General features: G+C 37.7%; 1 long non-coding RNA gene across 1 annotated transcript in view; it reads right to left on the bottom strand.

Moving 5' to 3' along the window:
- The window catches only part of LOC135083396 (uncharacterized), a 121,929-nt gene extending 107,281 nt beyond the window's left edge, over positions 1-14,648 (bottom strand). The window contains exon 1 of the long non-coding RNA XR_010259595.1: positions 14,509-14,648. This is a non-coding gene — a long non-coding RNA (uncharacterized LOC135083396). The remainder of the gene's footprint in view (positions 1-14,508) is intronic.
- Positions 14,649-17,937: the final 3,289 nt, after the last annotated feature.

The following is a 17,937-nucleotide window of genomic DNA, read 5'->3' as shown; positions in this document are numbered from 1 at the left end:
TTCTCTCTTATTTTCTACTTCAACTTAATTTGTTTTTAAAGGCAGTGCCATCATATTTTTACGTGAAAATATTTTGTAGTCTGAACTAGTAGACTGGTAAAATTATGAGGAAATAATTTACCCTTTCTACCACTTATTGTAGAAACACATCGTACCTATTCTACTTACTAACGAATTTCCGCTATTTAGAAGTTCCTTAGCATTCATGCCGCACAGTGAGACACATAAAAAGTGCGTCACAACATTTTTATTTCCCTCTAAATATCCCCTGGGCGCTTAATATTCGTCTCGTACGAGACAAGAGCGAGAGACGTGGTATGTGTGTAATGTACCCTGCATGACACGGATGTAGAGACAAAAGAACAGAGAGACAATGCATTCTGAATTCGTAAAACCACAGGCTTATTTGAACAGGCATCAAAAGTCATAAAAGCATTAACTGCTTTTAAAAAGCGCTTTCACATATCCTATCCCATTTTGGTGTAAGCTCGCGTCACCAAAAATCGTACTCAATACTCAATAATTTTATTGCTTCCATAATGTTACAAAAGATACAATTATGGACCCTGTCGGGCACTGCATTTTTGGACTGATGTTGTAGTCCAAGGATTTTGGACTAAATAATCATTTTTAGGGTTCCGTACCTCATAAGGAAAAAACGGAACCCTTATAGGATCACTTTGTTGTCCGTCCGTCCGTCTGTCAAGACCCTTTATCTCAAGAACGCGTGAACGTATCAAGCTGAAATTTACATGAAATACTCAGGTCTATTGTCCCTTTAAGCTGTGAAAATATCAAACTTCTAAGCCAAGCCAATCAAAAGATACAGCCGATTATGTCGATATTTTCAACAAATTTTCGACACTCGCAAAGGAATCAAAACCTACAGGATACTTCCCGTAAACTCAGAATCTTGAAATTTGGCATAAAGCATTGTCATATAATGCAAATATAGGAAAAATTGCGAAAATTACATTTTTTTAGTTATATAATATAATAAAAATATTTTAATAAAATGAAACTTACTACCTTATTTCTCACGAACGAATAAAGGTATCAAATTGAAATTTATACCAAATACCTAGATCTATTGTCCCTTTAAGAAGTAAAAAAATCAAACTTCTAAGTTAACGCGATCAAAAGATACAGCAGTTTATACCGACACCTTAGACGAATTTCCGTCACACGCTAGGGAATCAAAACCTACAAGGTACTTCCTGTGAACTCAGAATCTTGAAATTCGGCACGAAGCAACGTTATATAGTACAGATAAAGGAAAAATTGCGAAAATGATAAATTTGAAGTTATATAAAATTTAAAATATTATTTTTGCTTACATGACATAAAATATTTTTTTAATAATTGTAAAATTACTACCTACCCTTTTTCACATGAACGCGTAGAGATATTAAAGTTGAAATTCATATCAAACACTTCTTAAATCTAATTGCCTCTAAACTGTGAGAAATTCTAAATCAACGCAAAAATTCAAAACGCTGAGGTAGGTACCTACCTATAATGCAAATATAGGAAAAATAAATAAATAAAAAATAATCATACCGCATATTTTGAAATTCGCCACTACTCGCAACGGAATCAAGTAAGTAATTTGATTTAATACGTCATAAATTGTAAACCGCTACGTTTGTACGGCGGAACCCTCGGTGTGCGAGCCCGACTCGCACTTGGCCGGTTTTTTCCTTCTTTCTTTCTTACTTTAAATTGTTGGGAAGAGCAAGGTTACAAAAATAACTGTATTTAAAGATAGGCCACAGAAACAGTTTAAAATACAATGTATAAGACAGCTAGGTAGATCGTAAATACCCAATGCTGAATGCACGGGATGAGAAAGTAGTAGAATGTTTGCAAAAGAATGCGGTCAATGTTCGGCTCGCGAGCGAATATTAACAATTTATGAGTTTCTACTCCCTTGAATTCTGAACCCCTAGTGAGTGGACATGAAAAATAATAAAGTAAGTAAATTAAGAAATATACTAATTTCTGCTTCGTTTTTAAATCGTGTAAACTAATTGTAATCTTTATTCTCATGAGTGGGAAATTTTTCGAAAACTAATGTTCACTTCCAGTAGTTTCTATCGAAGTATAAAAGCATTGTACGCAGAATATAAGACGAAATGCGGTTAATCAAAATCCTAATGCCATGTTCCAAGCATTATTAATATTTGACATCAGCAAAAGTGCCTCCATATTGGATATGACGCCAGTCTTTTGACCAAATAGCTTATTATGAGCATCAGACGGTGATATATTGCTTCTGTTATGAACACTTGACTTTAGAACCATAGTGATATGTGTATTGTGACACAAGAGAGACTGGTCTGCTTTATTAGTGTTCGTCAAAGCTGCTTTTAAAAGTTAGTATAAGTTTGCGTTTTTGTAAACTAGATGGCGCGCTGCTTGAATTAGATCGCGGTGGCAAAGTATTTTGTTTAGAACTTTTTTTTCGATGGGCATAAATTTATTACCACCAGGGAATTTAGCAGCACCATAAAAGATATTTAGTAGTTAATTTTGAATGAGGTTTTTTATAATACTTTGAACTCAAAAGTTAAAAATATAATTAAATTAGTCCTTAAATTCAATGTAGTTTGCTCCAATTAAATTATAGTGAGTGATTTCCAGAGGTCAGAAATGTTAGTCAAAATATGAAAGATTGACAGCAAATAATTTAGTAGCTTCAAATTGTATACACACGTATAATTACTAGAGAAAGTCTATTAGAGTTGGTTACATCACAGGTCTAGCTGACATCCAAATTAAGCACCATTTGAAACTGAACAGCGGTTCTCAAAATATAATAAGTTTTGTCATGAATCCACCGAGCACTGAATATTGAGAAAATTCCAAAAAGGGGGAAGGATTTAACTTTTAATACTTTCAAATGCAAACTGTGCACCAAACTAAAGGCAGAGGTGCCTATAGGGAGAGTAGTCCTCCTACAGTAAAACTAAAACAAACCCATAAAACTCATAAATTTTGCAAATAGGCTTTTAAAAAGCACTTTTTTGCACGTGCCAGTTTAACCCTACCACTGCTTCGGAACAATAAATGGGCCACTGCTGAGAAGAAGCAGAGCAAGAAACTCAGTCACTATACTAGTGGAGTCGAAAAATGATCTGCCCCCCTAGACAAGTGGCAAAATGTTAAGTTGTATTGTCTGAAGGCCTTAGCTCCGGTTTTTGTATGGAGTTACATCGCTTCTTGAACGGATTCGATTTTAGATTCGATAAAAAAGTTACACTTGTCTAGACCTACTGATGATGTTGATGCAACTTGTAAACTTAACATACACAAATATTGAACTACAGTTTTCCTATTTCATACAAATATTTAGTTATTGAACCAAAGTTCACCTTTTCGAAGAATAGAAATAATCGAGCCATTTCTTTTGGAACTACCTAAATATTAAAATTTCCATCTCTTATTCAGGTTCAACGTATCAATAAATTAAATCCAAAGTTTGAGAATCATCAATTTTAATCATCGAGCCGTTTCAATAGAATTCTAATTACGCATTCTATTGATCTTTGCCCAAACATATCAAATGAAAGGGTTTAGTAACTGACAGATTTTCTAATGTAGAATCAACATCGAACTACTGCAAGGATAACTTAATATTTCATAAGATTATTATGATTATAGAATGTAATTGGTGTGCAATATTGGATGCGTGTTTATTTATTTGTTTATTTATTTATGTATTAAAATTGATTACAATTATCTCGTGATTGATTCGTTTTAAAAAATCCGGTGTTGAAAATCCTGTGTTCACTTTATTCATAATAAAATCCGTGTTGCAATTTATTATTATTTTCAAATAGCAACAATAAATTTTATATGTGGCAACACTGGCACTTGGAAATTTGAACTTGTGTGTCGTCGCAGTAGAAGGAAATTGGACTTTGCTTGCTTGAGAAAGCTTGTATTGCAAAGAAGTTGTACCTACTCGTACCTTGAAACTTATTTTTGTTTAAGGTTGTCAACTGCCCACTTAGATTTCATAACTTTTAATCCTGAGGTGACATGATCTTATTGTACGGACGACAGCACAATAAGCTAAACACAGTGCCGTCTCAGTTCTTTGTCTTACAGGCTATTTTGCAACGAAAATAGTCTGAAGCTGTCGACTGCATGTTAACCTTCACCATCACATTCGATTAACCCAACCCTGCTTAATTATTATGCCGAAATAAGGGCCGTCTATAAATCCATCGTTCGGTGGAACCCAACCAACCGTAGTTCGTATAAAGACATTACTACAACGAGCTGTGATGGCGCTCTCCGTAGACTGAGATGTAGACACGATAGTTTATAATATTGGGGCCAGAGAAATGGAGATTAGGTACATCAGCGATTCTTAGTATGAAAATATGTAGACATAAGATAAATACAGACAAAAAAAAATATTGTATATTGTTTAGTAAAATGAGTTCTAAATACCACGTAATTATTCGGAACGGAGCCATGATTCTCCGAGTGTACACGTCCCAAAAAATTCCATATTGGATGGTTGGGACTTGGAAGTGGTCTGCATTTAGCGGACCAAACTTTATGACAGATTACTTAATACTTACTCCTATAAAAGACCCACCTTAACGCGTACATTGCGGTACGTGGCATCCATTCCAGAACATTGAAATAAATCATATCGTCATCTGTTGACCGATCCAACCACTGTAATATTATTGAGGATGATCATATCTTTGAGACTCCATCTTCCTCTCTCTGCTTTGCCTTAAATGTTACGCGGGGTCGGCTTTCTTGATCTTCCAGACTATCTTGATTAAATATTATCATCATCATCATTTCAGCCACAGAACGTCCACTGCTGAACATAGGCCTTCCCCAATGATTTATACATCACCCGGTTGGTAGCGGCTTGCATCCAGTGCCTTTCTGGTACCTTTATAAGTTCGTGGGTCCATATTGTAGGTGGACATATTACGCTGCGTTATCCGATCCGTAGCCTCCACTCTAAAACCTTCAGTCACTTCTGCCTACTAATGTGCCCTGCCCATTGCCACTTCAGCTTGCTAATCCGTCGCGATATATCAGCGACTTTAGCTCGTTCGATTCGATCTCGTAAAGAAATACCGAGCATAGCCTTTCCCTTGATTAAATATTAGGTACTAATATTTGTAACAAATCTCGTAGCCTCATTCTTAGAACAGCGCACTCCGCACTCGCGGCAATCATAACTTGATACAGGACTTTTGCCCACAGACTTTGACTGAACTTCCCCTGCTTGATAATTAGATGAAATGGTAACACAGACCCGTTCCCAAGTTTTCCCAGGTCAATTTATTAAATAGTTGTCTTGGAAGTTTGAGTCAGTTCTGTACTGGATATGTTTGGAACTAACGCGTTGTTAGCAAGTTTATGCTAAAGGCGGAGATACACATGCTAGTTACTGGACTTGCATAAAGTTCGTACGTACGTGCCATTTTATTGGTATTGTATAGACGCTATCGCCCGTATTCACAAACGATGCTGGCTTTAGTGAAGCAGCAAATCGAACGCACAGCGTTGAATAGAGCTTTGTGATTGGTTCGTGTGTCACCCTGTGTGTCCACACGCACTGTGAGACGTCATTGTAATGTTTATGAATACGGGCGTAAGAGCCAAAGCACACGATGCGTTGCGGCGCGGTGCGACTCCGGAGCGGTATCGCTGCGTCGCGTCGTCTTACATAGAAATATCTGTGGCGGACACACGAGTTTGTTAACATTGTTAGTACATAAATGGTGTCAGACTTACATAAAAATTTTTTTTATTTAAAGTTTTCGTTTTGATTGATCTTCTTCTTCTCAGTCGGTACACTCTTGTCAGAGTGGTCGTGGTCATCATTTTGAATCACGATTCAGAGTGATGTTCCTCGTAATACGGCGCCATTCCTCGCGGACTGCAGCTTTTCGGGTACTTTCGCTAACCGAGCACTTAGTTGCCGCCTTGATCTGGTCCGTCTGGTTTGATTGATCACTTTGTGAAAATTTGTACGCTACAACCAAATTATAGTCTACTAAATATAAAAGGAGAAACTAACTGACTGACTGACTGACTGACATATCAACGCACAGCCTAAACGGCTAAACGTAGGCATTTGAAATTTGGAAGGGACGTAGCTTAGGTACCGTAGAGGTGCACTAAGAAAGGAATTCCCGAAATTCCCACGGGAACGGGAATTAGCGGGAAAATCCTTTTGTATGAAAAATCTAAACCGCTTAAGTTAGACGCTTGAAATTTGGCATGCAGGTACCTTACTAAACTTAAAGCTTAGTTACAACAGGATGTTGCAAAATTCCCACGGGAACGGGAGTTAGCGGGAAAAAACATTTGTATGAAAAAATCTAAACCGCGTAAGATAGATGAAGGGGGTAAAACGGGATCCACGCGTACGAAGTCGCGGGCGGCCACTAGTAGTCTACTAAATAAACGATTGGAGAATATCTCTTCGAATTATGCACTTCGCTGGATTTTAATAAACGTTGTGTGTAACAGAAATGAATATTTAATCAAAACATTTTAACGGTAGTGAATGAACCGGATTTGCGGGATTCCGCGGTTTTCCCTTTTTTTCTCTTTTCACTTCGCGTTTCAATAAAATTGATCAAATAAATTAAATCCGGGAAGAAGCTTTTTGCATAGCTAAACCAGACCAGCCAGATCATTTACATAAAAGGTTAGAAATTAAACAATTAACTAACACATACTATAAATCCATAACCAATACTTTTTTTGTAGTACGAGTATGTGTGAAATTTAATTTGATATCTTGGACAGAATTTTGAACATTTGGGAAAAAAATTTCGCTACAAGGGAACCATGGTTAGCTTTTCGTGCCATCGTCTATACGTACATACGTATGACTGTCGTGTTAAGAATGAACACGCTCTTGATATCAATCTCACCCGAGGAGTGCAGATGCGATTTATTGCTTGTCTAAAAGATACCGGTTCACTCGTGGCTTGAAAGTCTTAAAGTTCTATCAAAGTATCATCATCATCAACCAATATTAAGAAATAAGATAGCTACTGTCCCTAACTGATGAAAAATTTAGTAAGCTCAAATCGCAAATAAACATGTTGAATCATATAATTTAATAACAAGTAGACAAAAATCTTTCAATCTCAATTCAGTATCATCGTAATAAACCAAGTATAGGTACTTAGTTCCGAACTGATAGAATTGAGTAAGCTCAAATCTCAATTCTGCAGTGAGCATACTGTTTTGTCTCGACTTATTCTTTAAAATTCAAATCGTTTGATCACCCCCAATAAGCGTTTACTTTTTTCCGTTTTGTTTGAACGTAATTTGTTTGAATTGAAAACAGTCTTTTTGTTCTGTTTGAATGCAAACAACATGGCCGATTGTTTAATAGATTGAGTTAGCGTTCTGTTTAGTCGAAAATGGCGTAAAACTTTTCGCTAACAAAATGATTCGGAAAAAATAGCTGAATGCAGGCTGGGGAAATAGTTTGAGTGTACTCGAATACTTTACTGTTTTGCATTTAATTTTGAATGGGAATGTTTAGTTTAACTACTTAGATAAGTTATGGTCTTTAGGTACCAATTGGTATTGAAGAATACATCAACCAACCGACCAATTTGGAAATCATAAGAGGCCTATGTTCAGCAGTTGACGTCCTGTGGCTCAAATATTTATCACATAAATATTTTAGACTTAACGAAAGAGTCTCTAAAAGTGCCTGATGAGACTCTATATCATTATCAGTGGGAATCGAATCCAGAACTTCTGAGATGGCTTGTTAAAACCAGTAAACTTACAATACAATAGGTACCTGTGACTTGCTAGGTATTCCTATTTTTGCATGGTGTGCAATACCTAAAGTAATTGTATTTTCTAGTCTATTTAGGGATAGATCTTCCTTAAATACACAGAGAACTAAATTGAATGAGAACCAACGTTTTTAATCGATCAGATACGAATACCTTCGCACTTAACCCTCAGATATCTTCAAGTTTAATAATCTGTTAACTCGCTGAACAATTTTGCACCTTATCCCATGGGAATAGAGGGTATGTTTACAGGCTGGTCTAAATAGACACGACCGAGAACCAGCGATTATCGAGTGCTGTCTTGACAGATCCCTTAATACGATCAGAGGGTGCTCAATTATATAGGAGAGGTTATTGCCAATATTCCACCAGATACGACAGGTAGGGGCGCCATGAGTGATGAAGGGAGTGGATTTACCAGGACTGTTTAACCGAGCGATATGGAAATCATTGGGGGAGGCATATGTTCAGCAGTGGACTTCCTGTAAGAAATGATGATGGCAGTGAAAAGTAGAAAAAACTGAGACATATTTTAGCTGAATTAAATTTTTTAGCTAGCGTTTTTCGATAAGAGGAGAAGTTCTTCTTGCAGGAGAAGTTATTATAATAAAGAAATGAATTCGGTTAAAAAGAAGAGGTATGCATAATATGCAAAGCGGATAGGCACGCAGTCTAACTGATAAATGATAGTTTACTGAATAAAAAACCGAGGTTTAAATATTGTAAGATTGTATTTATCTACAGTTTACTTTAAAATAAAATTAATGCCCGCATTTGACCAGCACCTGATTACGACATTATCTCATAAGCATGTCAGATGCTTCTGACGACTCGTAAGTCTAAGACACCCTTTGGTTACACTTACGATAGAAAACAACCTCCATTGGCCTCTGGTAAATTATAAATAGCGTGCATGCTAAATGAACTGAAGAAGACATGACACGATAGAAAATATCTAGCTTCCAGACCTTACTCAAACCTTTTTTGTCCTTCAAAACTCGAAACTTAGTGTCATTCGCTTTATACAAGATCAGTTACCTCGAGCGACCCGAGCGTAACGGTACCGTCTTCGGAAGTGTTAATGTTACAAGTTCGGTTCCCGGCTCGAGCGAATGAAACGGCACTGACTAATTGCTTTGCAAACAAACAAGCACAGAATCACTACTATCCGTTCGCTTTAAGTTTGCCGCTGGCGATATGACGTCACTCAAAGAAAAGCGTCTCAAACTATAACAAACTATAATTTAAAATATTTTTTATTTATTATTATTGATATAAATTGTGTATTTGCGTAAAATAAGACATATTAATTGCGTTTAATCGCGGTTGGGGGAGGGAATGCGCATTTCAATTTCACGGACCGGCAAACTTAGCGCGAACGGGAAAGTAGTAGAAACATTAATTTCAAAATTCTTTCACCACAAGAATGCTGTACAATTTATTATTTATCAGTGTTCTGATAAATACAAAATAGTCATTATGTAGACTTAGGATGCAGGTGCAGGTGGGGATTCTTGAATGGCTTAAACTTGGAGCGCAGGTGCGGTTTTGTTCCCCAGTCGATGAAGCACATAATGTCGTGCTCTGAGTGCCCGAGCAACTGCACGCAGGAGGGTTTAATGAAGACTACTGACAATGCCACTCTTGTGTACTTGGTGGACTCAGGTGAACTATCTAAAATCATTATTTTGTTTTTCAGCGTGATGAAATACTATTTCAAGCAATTATTTTATGTGAGATACATAAAATTTTTAATAATAAATGTTAAATAAATCTTATTTTTCTAGAAACTGGCACCTCAGACCTTGTAATAAGAATGATTTTACTACAAATATTTTCAATCAGATAAGCTGTTTACTGTACAAAGGAAAATTAAAAATAAAGCCTTGATACAGGCGAATATTGAAGACACTGCCTGGGCCACTATCAAGCAAAGTTTGCTGACAAAATATTGAACTTGGTAATTGGCAGGCTTTTCAATAGTGTTCTCGAAGCTAAGGGTCTATTCTGAAAAACGATTTCTGAATGATCAGATGTATCTGTTTCTTTCACTCATATTGAGTAGCCGTTGTGAGCGAAAGAGAGGGATAACATTCTACCATTGTTACAATCACTTACATAATTTTATTTGGCACGTGTTGATGCGAGTGTAGATAAAGGAAGGCACTGTCAGCTTTCCAATTTAAGTGTAATCCATTCAATGGTTTGAGGAGTTTGTTGATAGATTAATCAGTTAGTAACGGCTGTCTGTGGATTTGAGTTTTATAGTCATCATCATCATCATTTCAGCCATAGGACGTCCACTGCTGAACATAGGCCTCCCCCAATGCTTTCCACGTTGCCCGGTTGGTAACGGCCGGCGTCCAGCGCCTTCCTGCTACTTATAATGATGTCGTCGGCCTACCTTGTGGGTGTCGTTACACCCACAAGGTAGGCCGACGACATCATTATAAGTTGCTTGAAGTACCACGCTGCGTTTTCCGGAACACGTCTGCCACTCAAGAACCTTGCGGCCCCATCGGTTTTCAGTTCTGCTTACTACGTGCCCTACCCATTGCCACTCCAGCTTACTAACAAATCAGCGACTTTAGTTCGTTTACGGATCTCCTCATATCTGATTCGATCTCGTAAAGAAACACAGAGCATAGCCCTTTCCATAGCTCGCTATGCAACTTTGAGCTTATGTATAAGGCCTATAGTGATGAGTTTTATAGTAGGTACCTACCTCAGATCATAGAAGGGAAGTAGGTACTTATTATTATTCTGTGGTTTTATTTATTTGTTCAAGTTTCTTTCATTATACTGGCTAATGTGCAAACCGCACGAAGCCATAAAGGAAGAAAAGAAACATTAACTCCTTTTTGAAGTCGGTCAAAAAGGCGACCGTAAAGAAAAAACCATCCAGCATTTCTATCAACTAATCAGGATCATACAATAACGCCAGAGTAAATACAAATGAGTAGGTCATCTTCATAGAAACGCACCGAGCGCGGTTTGTATGTGAGCGCGCCAATACGTATGCGGCGCGCACGCACACACTGACAAAATTCAGCGCACCTCACCGCTAATCTACGCTAAATTTTGTCAGTGTGTGCGAGCGCGTCGCATACTTATTGGCGCGCTCACATATAAAAAGCGCTCGGGCGTTTCTATGAAGATGACCTACTCATTTGTATTTACTCTGATAACGCCCTGGAGGCCGGTACAGTCGCGTGCACAATTTTACGCGAGTGTTGACGCGATCGTGGCGCCCTCATGCATTATTCGTCCAATTAGCGAACCGGGCTGTGATTGGTCAGTCGAGAATTGAGATCGGAACGGAATTGGCATGTTGGAAATGTGGGGATACGATTCAAATTAAAACGGATTCTGTGGAGGGTAGTTGAATGGAAAACAAGGTTGATCTGTTTTAATGATTTAAGTTTATTATTTAGGTAATGGACTTTAGTCTACAAATCTGGTGTTATTTTGCGATCTAAAGTGCAGTGAAGAAAACATTATAAAAACATTGAATGAAATATTTTTAATTTGAGTACACATCAAGTGTCAAGCGACTTGTCGTATGAAAAACTCGCTTTGCATGCTTTCACGGAATCCAAGAAAACACAATGGAACTAAAACACCTTTTTTCTATTGTTCGAGTTAAATTAGACATTGGCACAAAATCCCCAGAATTTTAATTGCCATCATTAAACTAGAAGAAGAATATAAGAAGCGTTAAATGTTCTTTCATTCGCACAAAACTGTACTTATTAATCACAAAATGTATCAATTCAGACTTAGTAATAAGTAGCTATATTTACTTAAGCCTTCATTTTTGCATTCCCTTTCTTATATTCTGCCCAAACACTCGAATAAAGCACTAAAAATTCAAACAGTCCGCACCGGAGTCACGTCCACACAATTCCCCCGCATCTTCGGTCCATTACACACATACTGTAATCCTAACGTGACAACCAATGCATTGTAATGTGACATTACAGGCTCGACCAGTTTTATCTCTCTGTCGCCCAGTGTGGACGAGGCCTTGGGGATACAATATATTACAGTACAATCCATCTTTAGTCCTCCCACCACGTGATACGATCGAAAATGGAATGTAGGGAGTTGCACGCGACTGTACTAAAGTATCGGCCACTAGGTGGTGCTGGATTCGTCTGTCGAACCATTGATTAAGGTTTGTTTCCCGTCGGGGTCGAATCGTTTTCTTGTAATTTTGAGACTGCTAAATGGTACTCGGATTGCGATTAAAGTATTTATAGTACAGCACTTATCTGTTTATTAATTATGTGGATAAGTTACGTATGTTGTTTTGTCCAACTATCTGGACAATTTACAATCTTAAAAAAATAAGTACCTTGGAGGAAGAGAGAAAGAAATAAACCTATTCATTCGTCTCAAAATAGAAATATCAAGGACTTGGGAAAGTATCGTGAATTTAGCAACTAGTTTGCTGTCTTTGCTGAACACTATATGTATAATACGGGTCTTTTCATGGCGAGAGTGAACATAGGCACTTACAGGGCAGATTATGTACCATCCTAGACTGTATTTCACTTAATACCAGGTGCGATTGCGGCCGAATACCTGCCTTAATATGCATTAAAATAAATAAAGGGGTTACATGTACTGTTGACCAATGTGTGTTGAATATATCAAAATTTATCAAGACCCATTAAATATATTTATGTGTAGCACAGAGAATCAGGGAATGTGTAGTATTATCTAAATTGTAGATCAAATTATTGAGGCAGTCGAATTTTTGTTGTTTATTCCAGTAAGCTAGCACTAATTCCTTACACGCCAACATTTCTTTGAAAGTAAGTGCAAATCTTGCGATTTCATCCAACTTTCCTCCATGTAACCCTCGTCGCCATCAAAAGATGCCGATATACAATAATTAGAAGACGCCCGACCCGCTTCATTGTATAAGAATAATGCCACAAAGCAGAATGATATAGAATACTCACACTGTATTTTCATGAAAATTTTCTATTTCATACATAAAGCTTATCCCTTTAACTAACAATGGAGCGAAAATAGAACAAGGTTTAATTAACTTATTTAAATATTTTGAATTTCATCTCGAGTCAATGAAATGTATATGTGGTTTGATAAGTAATAGATTCTGTAGGACACCTCCTGACACTAGTGTTTGCTAGCAAAAGGAATGATCCCAAATTCCCAACCACTTTCACTTTGTGAACAGGTGATAAGATATTTTTTATTGTACATATTTTTTTTATTGATAGATATTCATAATATCACCTTACTTCTCTAGTCATATCTGCCATGCCAAAGACTGTCGTAGTCGTTATAACATAACATAGTCAACAAGCCACAAGGTGGACCTATGACCTCATAAAGGTAGCAGGAAGGATGCAGGCCGCTACCAACCGGGCGATGTGGAAGTCATTGGTTGAGGCCTACGTTCAGCAGTGGCTGAAATGATGGTGATGATGATAGTCAACAAGCAAGTGTTGTAGAGATGGGTTATACTAGGTAAATTTGATACTAGGTGCACCTATTCCTAGTATTTATTAATACTCGATCCAAATACCTATTCCACCTAGTACGTAGTAATTTAGCATACTTGACGCGACTAGTGCGGACTAATCCACGTAATATGACTTTAAAATACAATTTTTTTTAAAAAGATACAACCGTAGTATAAACAAATAATTCCTCCCTTCATACTTCAACAGGCTTAGGACTGTCAACTTAAAAGTTGGCGTATTTAAAAGATATCAATTTCATAAAAATATTTACATATTTTTTCTTATTTAGATGAATATGGTTTGACTACGTTTGTGTGCGTTTGCTTCGTCGCGCTCAAATTTGTTTGGTCATACAGAGACGGAGTGAATCTCTACGTTCGCACATAAGCTTAGCGAGAAATACTATGTGCGCGTAATACATGACTACGGATTACGCAATAATAACCTCTATTACTTTGATGGTAGGGTCGGAAATCGTGTAATTTATAAAATACTAGGTGGATCAAGTATTTAAAAATTGGAATAGGTGCCGCCTAGTACTGTAAAATACCTAGTGTGTGGATCTGTTCTAGTAAATACGTCTCATCTCTAAAGTGTTGTACAGAATAGATCTACTCTTCCTTACTACACTGTGGCGGCGACGTTTTCTCTAAGAATAATGCCGACCGGTAGTTCAGGCCCATTTGTCACTGCAACTTCCTTATTGGCTTCGTTAAAGATTTTGCCTTTTTTCACATCTCGTCTTTGGATTTTTGTCTATTTATTTGCTGACTTACTTTTATTTGGACATAAATCTTTTTTTGATACATTTCGTAGCGTATTTTTGGGAATAAGACATGTAAGATTTGAGAAATGGCTGATTAGCTTAACACGCTTTCAGCTAAATTCGATTTTTATTCCATTCATTTAAATTACTTTAATAGAGATCATTTATTTTCAACATTATTATAATTCAGTACGTTAACCTTTGTCCAGCAATGGACGTCATTTGGCTGAAACAAACGAACAAACTAATTTGAAAAAATGTCCTGCCATACGTGGACTTTTCAATAGAATTTAGAAAATGTGGCTGTTTGATCATCAACCACTAAGGAAGCTTAGGTGTAATTGCTTCCTTCGGAGGGCGACCCTATAAGAAAATTTAAAGAAGAAGAGACCATAAGAAAATTGAGGTGACCGTTTAGTATTTTTACCTAAAGCCTGGTCCGTGAGCACGTAGAATCCCGACCAATGACCCCAAGCTGCCCATCCTTGTCGCTCGCACGTAATTATGTTGCTGTCGCGCTCGCACACTCACTGCGGGCGCCCGTCGCACAGTCGCGACAGCAATAAGGATGGGTAGCTTGGGGTCATTGGACGGGATTCTACGTGCTCACGGACCAGGCTTTATGCCTACTGCTGCCACTACCGCCTCTGTGGTCTAGTGGTATGAACACCTGCTTCAGACGCAGAGGTCCCGGGTTCGATTCCCAGTGGGGGCAGATTTTTCTGTTCGGTTTGGTTATTGGTAGGGCTTGTTCTAAGTCCGCCTGGCTAGCTACCACCATCTTACCTAAGTCTGTCGCCATAACAACAATGTTAACAGCGTTGTTGTGTTCAGGCAGTTAGAGGTAAGATAGCCAGTTCCTCCGTGGTTGAGGATTCCGGGTGAAGCTCGCTTCCACCCTCGGCCTGATCGTCACTTACCATCAGGTGAGATACAGGTCAAGAGCTTCCTCGTTGTGGATAAAAAAAAACCTATACCACTTCAAGTCCCATCCCTATTAAGACAAGCGCAAGCAACCAGGTCAGTCGGAAGCTGCGCCGAAACAAAGCGGCACTTCACTTAACGTATTGTCGGTTGCAAATCTCAGAAGTTTGTAGGGATGTGACGTTTAACATACTTATTGGTTATAAGTCGATAAAGTACCTATTTTACATACGATATTTAACATACTTTTGTCTAGTCTAGGGCGTAGGTAAAGTTTGATAAAAGCAGTCTTACATAAAGCATGGAGATGTTTCATTCTGATGTCGTCATCATCATCATCATCATTTTAGCTACAGAACATCCCTTTCTCCAACCTATCTATCTATCCACCTCGTGGGTGTAAGTTCAACGTTGCACACCTTCATTCTAGAACCTTACAATTAAGTGTAATAATTCCAAACCCATAAAATTAAATAAACCAGCTTATTGAGGATGATTGTGTTGATAATAATTTTATCGATATTTCATAATTATAATATTGCACATCAGCGTTGCCAGACGTCCCGATTTTGGCGGGACGTCCCGATTTTTAAATCAAATTTAAATGTCCCGCGCGGGACAGCCTCGGTCCCGCTTTTCGGAGAGAGACACTCACTTCACCAGACTATTGTTTGAAACGCCATATTATTCTAAAGAATAAAACTTTTTTAATTTCGATTTTTCTTTTTTTATTCTAAAGACGAATTTAACGATAGAGTAAATCTGTACCTCTAGCATGAACAACTTTCGTCTTCGAATCGTTTGCGTATTCGATAAAATTCGATACTCAACCTTCGAATTAAACGATAACGTGACAATTTTGATTCTCAAAATAAGTTTCGTGCAACCATTTCTTACACTAAGTTCATTTTACGACACGTTCACAAGGGCGCTGTTGTAGTTTTCGTACTAAATCTTTTGATGGCCATTCGAGTAGGTACGCAAACCATTTAAACTCGAAAGTTTTTCGTGCTAGCCGTACTGATTTCAAATCCTACTTATTATTTTTTTGTTAAAATACATTTTCTATGGCTACTTTTGCTATCTATTGTCAGGTAAACGTAATTTTAAGTCAAATAAAGATTTTTTTACTATGTCCCGCTTCTGACGGAAGAATCCCGCTATTTTCACTCAAAAAGTACCAAAGTCCCGACTTGGCGAAAAAAAAAACTGGCAACGCTGTTGCACATCCCTACAAGTTTGCGACGAAACATTAATGGAAGTAGCGGGTAATGAATCGATAGTTCTTTTACTTGTTTAAGCAACTTCATTGAGAATATTTTAGTTTGCATTTAAATGAGGATGGGGACGTTTATATTTTCCTTATTTCCTTGATGTTTTAAAAGTCAAACACTTACTTAACACCAGGTTCGATTGCGGTCAAATACCTACTTGCCTTGTTATGCATAAAAAATGCAAGTATTAGCTCAATGCTGAATGAAAACGCTGGTTCGAACCCCTCTGCCGCTATACTATCAATTGTGGTAAAAGCTCACTTGTAACACAAGTTAACAATAATAAAACGTACTAAAATTCTTAACAAAAAGCTTATCGTATGGCATACAGTGTTATATTGTGACATCAAATGAATACCAATAAATTACACGTTCCATAGAATTACAAATTAATGAAACGCCGGTGTCATGACATTTGTCGCGCCCTATTATGTTAACTAACACATACTTCATCATATTAGGCGTAAACACTAATGTAACATACTCATGTTCAGAGTAAAAGCTCAATTAGAGGGCCTTAGTGATAAGAGATTGCGGTTATCACTATCGTTTCTACCAAAGGTCAAAGGTCACTGCTGGGTAAAGGCCTCGCAACCAGCGCAACCGCATCCAGGTGCTTCCCGTGATCTTCACCAGATCGTCGGTCCACCATAATTAGATATTCCTATAAACCAAAGGACCTCCACTGCTGGAAAAAGGCCTTCCTAAGAATTCCCACTACGACTGGTCCTGTGCTGCCTGCATCTAAATGCTTCCCGTGACCTTCACCAGATCGTTGGTCCACTAAAATTAGATATTCCTATGAACCAAAAGAGGTACTCTCTGCTGGACAAAGCCTCTCCCAAGGATTGCACAACGAACGGTCCTGCGCTGCCTGAATCCAGGTGCTTTCTGCAACTTTCACCAGATCGTCGGTCTACCAAAATTAGATCAGTCCTGCGGTGCCCACATCCAGGTACTTCCTGTGACCTTCACCAGATCGACGATCTACCAAAATTAGATATTTCTATGAACTAAAGGATGTCCACTGTTGGAAAAAGCGGAGGCCTTTTTTCACCCAAAAATTTCCACAACGACCGGTCCGGCGCTGCACGCATCCACGTGTTTAACACCACCTCCACCAGATCGGTGGTCCACCAAAATTAGATTTTCCTATGTAGATCTACCTAAATGTTTATTCCGCTTTAGTTCATGCCTTGTAACTACTCATCGTAGCAAATTTAGTTACACATCTATTACATTAAATTCTGGGTCCATTATTAACTTGCTTTGTTATACCCAACATTATTGTAAGGGACAGTTTTAATTGGTAAAATCAAGTGGGAAATTGGTTTTCATTAATTCTCAGAAATTTTCTGAACCGTGTATAATTAATAGACTTGGTAGAATTTATTTTCAGCTTCTCAGGAAATTTTCTTCGATGCGCAATTATAGGTATTGAAAGGGAAAATGGAATTGTATTGTTTTGATGTATAAATTACCAATATTCCTGTTTCTTCTTCCAGGTAAACAAAATTATAGAAATCCTTGTGTCTGGAGTAAGTTCACCTCACCAGAACTCTCTTAGGGCTGATTTTACCATCGTCGGATAACTTTTAACTGAAGAATAAACTTGTCATATTTCCCATACTGAAACTGTCAATGTGCCAAACTTTATT

This window comes from Ostrinia nubilalis, chromosome 23 (genome assembly GCF_963855985.1).
Source record: "Ostrinia nubilalis chromosome 23, ilOstNubi1.1, whole genome shotgun sequence".
In the NCBI taxonomy this organism is placed as follows: Eukaryota; Metazoa; Arthropoda; class Insecta; order Lepidoptera; family Crambidae; genus Ostrinia; species Ostrinia nubilalis.
The sequence above is the reverse complement of the archived record's forward strand: the minus strand, read 5'-3'. Positions and strand labels throughout refer to the sequence as shown.